Source organism: Benincasa hispida, chromosome 2 (assembly GCF_027475165.1).
Source record: "Benincasa hispida cultivar pf3 chromosome 2, pf3_genome.v1.1, whole genome shotgun sequence".
Lineage (NCBI taxonomy): Eukaryota > Viridiplantae > Streptophyta > Magnoliopsida > Cucurbitales > Cucurbitaceae > Benincasa > Benincasa hispida.
In genome coordinates, this window is record NC_143479.1 from 35,521,998 (window position 1) to 35,529,780 (window position 7,783).

Below are 7,783 nucleotides of genomic sequence, written 5' to 3' on the forward strand. Positions count from 1 at the left end.
AGCTCCAAAGATCGAAGCTCTCAAGATCTGAAGAATTGAAAACTGAAGCTTTTCAAGCTCTTAAGTTCTGGAGCTCCCAAGTTCTCAAGTTATGAACAACTGAAGATTGAGGCTATCAAGTTCTGAAACACTCAACATTGAAACTTCAAAGTTCTAAAGATCTGAAGACCAAAGACTTAAGAGACTAAGACTTCAAGCTCCTGAAGTCTTCAAAGCTGAAGCTCTAAGAAGATTGTGAAGATTTAAGCTCCTTGCAATATTTGAGAGAAATAATCAAAGGAACATGTATTAGAGATTGTACCTACATATACTACAAATCAATGCAAATACTAAGTTCGAATTCAACGAATTAAATTTCTTCAAAAATACTGTTGAACACTCTATTATAGATAAATTGTATTTTTAAAATTTTATAATCAAGTTACATTTTAAACTTTATAATATACGTGCAATGCACGTGGTATCAAACTAGTTATAAGATAAGGGGCTACATCAGTGGCAGATGCCATATTATCGACGCACACAACAAAAGAAAAAAGAAAAAAAAAATTAAAGGGTTACTCCATCTCTTCTTCTTCTTTTAATTTTCAACAATTAAAACCAGATTGCCATATTTGAAATAACTTCATACTTTTTGCTATTTTTATAAGTAAGTTCACCAAATTACCCTATAATACAAATCCCAAAATACTAATTAGTTAATTAATTAATTAACTTATTTTGAAAATGAAATTAAGTATAAAATGGAAAACAAAATAAGTGAAGAAAGAGAAGACAAATAAACAAAGTGAAAAATATGATGTGTGAGAATAACTTATTCAGAAACAAAATGTTAATAATTTTGTATCTAACATGTATTTAGGGGATTTTTGTACGAATGACCCAAATTAAGATAGAAAAATATGACTTGTGCTGCTTTTTGAAAAATGAGGGTTTTTTTTTTACTCTTCACTAATGTTAACATTAGGTGAAATTACCAAAACAAGATCCTCATGCACATGCGAAATGACCAATCTCGTTGTGCTTTGTCTCACTCTCTTCTATATTTTCTCTCTCACAGATTGCTCTCTCTCTCCCTTTTTCTCTGTCTCGCACTCCTCTCACGACCTCGCTTGCCAACCTCCATCTCGATCTACAACATCACCAAATCTGGACATGATTTTGCTTGTCGAAGAAGGATCTTATAGTCTACAGAAGAAAAACAGAGAACGAGAGAAAGGAGAACTAATTTAGGCGCTCGCCAGAGAAGAAGAAGAATAAAACGAATGATGATTGAGGAAGAGAAAAATTTTGTAACATTGCTTGAAGATGAATTTAAAAAGTGAAACATTTTTTTTATTTTCGACCTCCAAAATGGTTCAACCATACCATTTTTCAGCTAATTACCATGTTTGCATTAATTAAAAACACTATTTGTTACGATCCCATTTGATAATCATTTCATTTTTTGTTTTTTGTTTTTTAAAATTAAGTCTATGGACACTACTTATACCTCCAAATTTATTTATTTATTATCTATTTTTTTTCAATAATTTAAAATACCAAGTGAAAATTTGAAAACTAAAAAAAGTAACTTCTAACTATTATGAAAATTAGGAGCACAACGGGAATACAAATATGAAAAATATAATATAATAATATTTTTATATAATAATAATAAATAAATAAAAACTAAAATTATAAAATAAAATAACTAAAACATAAAATAACCAAAATCATTAAATTGGATAATATGGAAATTGGTGAAAGTGGAGTTCTCACCAATGTTGTGTGTTTTTAAGATCCACCAAATGTCACTATTTATAGGCAAAGTGGCAAGTAGGATGTATGTTGGGAATGTCCTAGAACTCGCAGTTCGTGTTAAACATTCTATTTATCAATAACAATGACTTGTTGATTTTTGCATCTTATTATGGAAATCCAATAAGTGCATCCTTGGCTATAGTCTGAATGTTGTAACTTCATGTAATAACATAAACATGATCAAGTTGATAGTATATAGCCTAAATGGTCTAATTAGTATATAGATGAAATTGGGTATCTCATCTTGGTAACACTATTGGATGCGACCCACTCTGTAGTTGTTACAAGAGGTTGTAAGGTGCTACAAACGATGTGATCTACAAATCGTTCATGTTGATACATGTGAGTGGGGACATCCTATGCAATGAGTTTGCATATAGACTGGACCAAGAAATTAGTCACTTTTCTTTTTAACGACCGTTTATTGTTAAAACTGATTATTTCATTTATTATGTAACCTAGGTTAACTCGATCTTAATTCTGAGCTAGCTATAAACTCCTGTTTGTTCAGTATTATCCTTTGATCTGCAAATAGTGAGAGTAGTCCAACACCACTGCTCAATAAGCTTACCATTTTGGGATAAGACCGGATGAATAGCTGGGGACATAGCCTTGCAAGATGAAATTCACTCCTACCCTATTTAGGGTTAGCAGATAGGTTGTTCTCTTAAATACTGATTCCATGTCTTAAACAATCAGAGCCCCACATTCTCATGATAGAGAAAGGATTTGATTCATGGAGATTATGAATCAGAATTGTTCATTAAAGGATCAGTAGGAACTTAAGGAACAAGATGTATTCATAAGGGTAAAACTGTATTTTTGACCTAGCTGTGATTACGAACAACCTGTGAAGGATCAACTTACTGATTATGGTTATTAAGTGGACATAATATATCTACAATGAGGGGAGTTCAACTATGGGCTATAGTGGAGTGTCCCGTTAGTTAAAGAATGGGAGTTAGATCGGACTAATGAGTTTAACCGATTAATCTCGAATCGTTGGAGCCCATGATTTGTAGATCTGCAAGGTCCCCCTACTAGCTCGTAAATGGATAAGGTTTAGAGCAGCTTGAGAAATGAATTTGAAACGTTCAAATTATACGGAACAGAAAAATATATATTTAAATATGATTTAAATATATGAAGATGATTATTGTGCAAAAATTAATTTAATATTTGATATTAATTTTATTATTATTTTGAAATTAATTTATGAAATTAATTTTAGAAAATCATTTTTCAATTTTATTAATCAAAATGGTTTTGAAATCATTTTGTGTTTTAAAAGAAAAATGAAAATCGGATTTTGCATGTTGTACAAAATGGAGAATGCATTTTTTTCCATTATTTTCATCTTCATGTTCACACAAAAGCCAAAAAAAATTCTTCATTTATTCTCCAAGCATGAGCTACAAGCCATGCATTTCACTTCTTTGCATGTTCATCTGCAATATATAAAGAAGTTTGGAGTCAATTGAGAAGAACGAATGCAGAAATTTTGAGAGAAAATCTCTGTGAGAAGAAAAAGGTTCTTCCATCCGGCTGTTGTGTGTTCTTCACTGTTCTTCACCATTTCAAGTTGTTCTTGAGTCCTACAACTATGTCTAAAGCTCCAAGAGGATAGTAGGGAAGACTTTGAGGTGGTTCACGGTGATCTCTGGTGAAGACTACTGCTGTACATTCAGATTCTTGGAGAGTTTTCAAAGGTATGATCTTAAAACCCTCTTTTTAGAAAAACATGCTTTAGTTTTTGCCAAAATTAGTGAATTAAAAATGCTTATGAATCCTTGATACTTCCGCTGCGTGAACATGGAGACCAAACATGAATAACATGGCACATAGACAACACGAATGGTGATATATGGTCTTTGGGACACCAAGCAATAGACATCTATTTTCTATTATAATATTCATAATACTCCCATTTAGATGCACATGTATATATGAATATGTCTTGTTAAAACCTTAGGAAAAACTCAATGTGAAAAACCCTAATGAAGAAACAAGAGTACATATTTCGTATAATTCATATTCCTAAAAATACAATATATTTACTCTCCCTCATGAAAATATTACTTAAGATTTTTGAGTCGTCGCATTCCAATATTGTGCACCAATGTTTCAAAAGTTGTGGTTGACAATGCTTTTATAAATAAGTATGCCAGGTTATCCTTCAAACAATTTGTTGTATAGTGGTGTCATTATTTTCTTCAAGATCATGAGTGTAAAAAAGTTTTGGTGAAATATGATTTGTTCTATCTCCTTTAATATATCCTCATTTGATTTGGGCTATGCAAATTGTGTTGTCTTCGTATAATATTGTTGGAAGGTTTTAATTAGAAGTCAAGTCTCACGTTTCACGAACGTGTTGAGTCATTGACCTTAGCCATATACATTTTTACTAGCCTCATGAATTGCAAAAATTTCAACATGATTTGAAGAAGTGGCCATTATAGTCTGTTTCATTGATTGCCATGATATAGCAGTTCCTCCACATATGAACAAATGACCTGTTTGAGATCTAGCTTTGTGTGGATCAGATAAATATCCAAAATTTGCATAACCAACTAGATCAAAATTTTATTTATTTGAATAAAACAAACGCATATTAATTGTTCCTCGAAGATAACGGAGTATATGCTTAATTCCATTCAAATGTATTTTTGTAGGAGAAGAACTATATCTAGCTAATAAATTTACTGAAAATACAATATTTGGTCTCGTATTATTAACAAGATACATAAGTGCACTAATTGTACTAAGATATGGTACTTCAGGACCAAGAAGTTTTTCATTATCTTCTCGAGGTCGAAATATATCTTTCTTTATATCCAATCAACGGACTTCCAGTATAATATTTAATGGACGTGCTTTGTCCATGTAAAATATTTTCAAAATTTTTCCTGTATAAGTTGATTGACGAATAAATACTTAATCTGCTAAATGCTCAATTTGCAAACCAAGGTAAAATTTTGTTTTTCCGAGATCTTCCATTTCAAATTCTTTCTCAAGATATTCTATTGCCTTTGAAAGCTCTTCAGGAGTTCCAATTATATTCAAGTCATCAACATATACAGTTATAATAGAAAATTCTGAAAACACACGGATATATTTGATTATTTTGATATCCTTCTTTCAATAAATATCCACTCAGGCGATTGTACCACATCCGTCCTGATTGTTTCAATCCGTATAGTGATCTCTATAACTTTATTGAATACCATTCTTGGGAATTTGATGTATATGTTCCAGGTACCTTAAATCCATATAGGATTCTCATATAAATATCATTATCAAGAGATCCATATAAATATATTGTGACTACATCCATAAGATGCATATCTAGACTTTTGTATACAATTAAGTCAATTAAATATCTTAATGTAATTGCATCCACCATCAAAGAATACGTCTCCTCAAAATCATTACCAGGTCTTTGTGAAAAACCTTGTGCAATTAGTCTTGCTTTATATCTTGCAACCTCATTATTTTCATTTTTTTTCCTCACAAATACCCATTTGTATCCCACAAGTTTAACATCTTCTGGTGTTTAGACTATAGGTCCAAAAACCTGACGTTTTGAAAGTGAGTTTAATTCTGCCTTGATTGCTTCTTTCTACTAAAGCCAATCTTTTCTATGTCGACATTCTTCGACATATTTTAGTTCAGGGTCCTCATTTTCAGATATAATATCAAAAGCAACATTATATGCAAAAATGTTTTCAATAATTACATTAGTTCGATTCCATCTTTTTCCTGTCATGACATAGTTTATTGAATCTCATATTATCTTTAGGTATTCCATCTTCCTCACTAGTCATGTCGATGATTTCTTTATATGTCGAGGATTTCTTTATGGGTATTTACATCCTCAACCAAGTTTTTTCACTATTAATTATTTTCATTTTTGAGGATTTTTATCTTTGGAACCCATTAGTCTACCATGCTTCTGGCGTGTTTCAGACTCATTAGGGACAACTTGTTGTGTTGGGGTATCAATTTTTTATGGAACATTTGCAATTGGTATATGTGACTTAGTTACTTTCTTTGCATCTATAAATACATCTGGTAATTGATTTGTTATATTTTACAAATGAATTATTTTATAAACTTCAAGTTCACATTGATCCGTACGGGGATCTAAATGAGACAATAATGATGAATTCCATGTAATTCTTTTTCCAGCTTCTTAATTCCTCCCCTAATGTTGGAAAATTTGTCTCATTAAAATGGCAATTAGTAAATTGTATAGTAAATATATCATCTATCAGGAGGCTCAAAATAATTGATGGGGAATCATATCCAACATATATTCCTAACCTCATTTGAGAACCCATATTAGTGCATTGTGATGGAGCAATTGGAACATATACTGCTCATCCAAAAATTCTCATATGGGAAATATTTGGCTCATGACCATAAGCTAATTGTAATGGCGAGTACTTATGATAAGCTACTAGCCTAATGCGTACAAGTGACGCTGCATGCAAAATAGCTTGTCCCTATAGAGATGAAGGAAGCTTAACTCTCATAAGTCGTCTTGCAATTAATTGCAAATGTTTTATAAATGATTCTGCTAAACCATTTTGTGTATGAGCATGAGCTACAGGATGTCCAACACTTATCCCAATTGACATACAATAATATCAAAAGCTTGGGATGTAAATTCACCAGTATTATCAAGACGAATGGTCTTAATTGTATAATAAAAAAAATTGTGCTCTTAACTTAATCATTTGAGCAAGTAATCTTGCAAATGCAAGATTTCAACTTGGTAATAAACATACGTGTGATCATCTGCTGGATGCATCTATTAATACCATAAAATATCTAAATGGTCTACTTGATGGGTTAATGGGTTCATATATATCACCATGAATTTGTTCTAAAAATGTGGGTGATTCAGCCCCCACTTTAGATGGTGATGGTTTAATTATCAATTTTTCTTGAGAGCAAGCATCACATAATAATTCATTAGATTGAACAATCTTCTAGTTCTTTAATGGGTGTTCATTTGAATTTTCAATAATTCTCCTTATCATTATAGATCCTGGATGACCCAATCAGTCATGCCAAATTGTACATATATATGGATTCATGAACTTCAGGTTCATTGTTGCATATGTTTCAATTACTCATATATGAGTATAATACAATCCAAAAGATAAAACAGACAACTATTTTAATATACGTTTTTCATTTGAGACAGTGGATATGATATATAGATATTCTATATTATTCTTACTATTAGTCTCAATATGATAACCATTGCAACGTATATCTTTAAAACTTAGAAGATTTCTCTTTGATTGACTAGAGAACAATGCATTGTTAATTGTAAATTTTGTTCCTCTAGGCAAAATAATATTTGTTTTTCCAAGACCTTTAATCAAGTTTGTAGAACCTGATATTGTATCTGCTTCTGCTTTCAGCATTGTCAATTTGAGAAAGTATTTTTTATTTATAAGTATCGTATGTGCTGTTGCACTGTCTTCCAAACATAGATTTTCTTTGCTCATTTTTTGAAACACCCAACATATAAAAATGATCCATGTTTCTTCATTAGAAGAAAATAATTACAATAAAAAAAAAAACGACACTTAAAATGATGGAACTCGAGACATACGCAGCGGAATTGGGATCTAATTACACTCTAATTGCTCTTAACTTAAAGGAAAAAACATGCAATTTGAAGGGGGAAAAAACAATAATTAACTTACTTTTGAAGTTCCCGAAAACCGCTTCCCCTTGCTGAATCTTGACTCGAACTCTTTCGGATCACCACTAGAGTTGACCTACTATCCTCTAGACTCAGAACCGAGTTGTGGGACCCGGTGGATGAAGAAAACCGAGAGAGAGAAAAAAGACAGAAAATAAGATGAAATTTTGTGGTTTGGGTTTTCCTTTTTTTAGCCCAAATTTTTAGAAAACAATTTTCAAAAATGGCAACAGTTTTTCAACTAAATTGAAAAGCCCA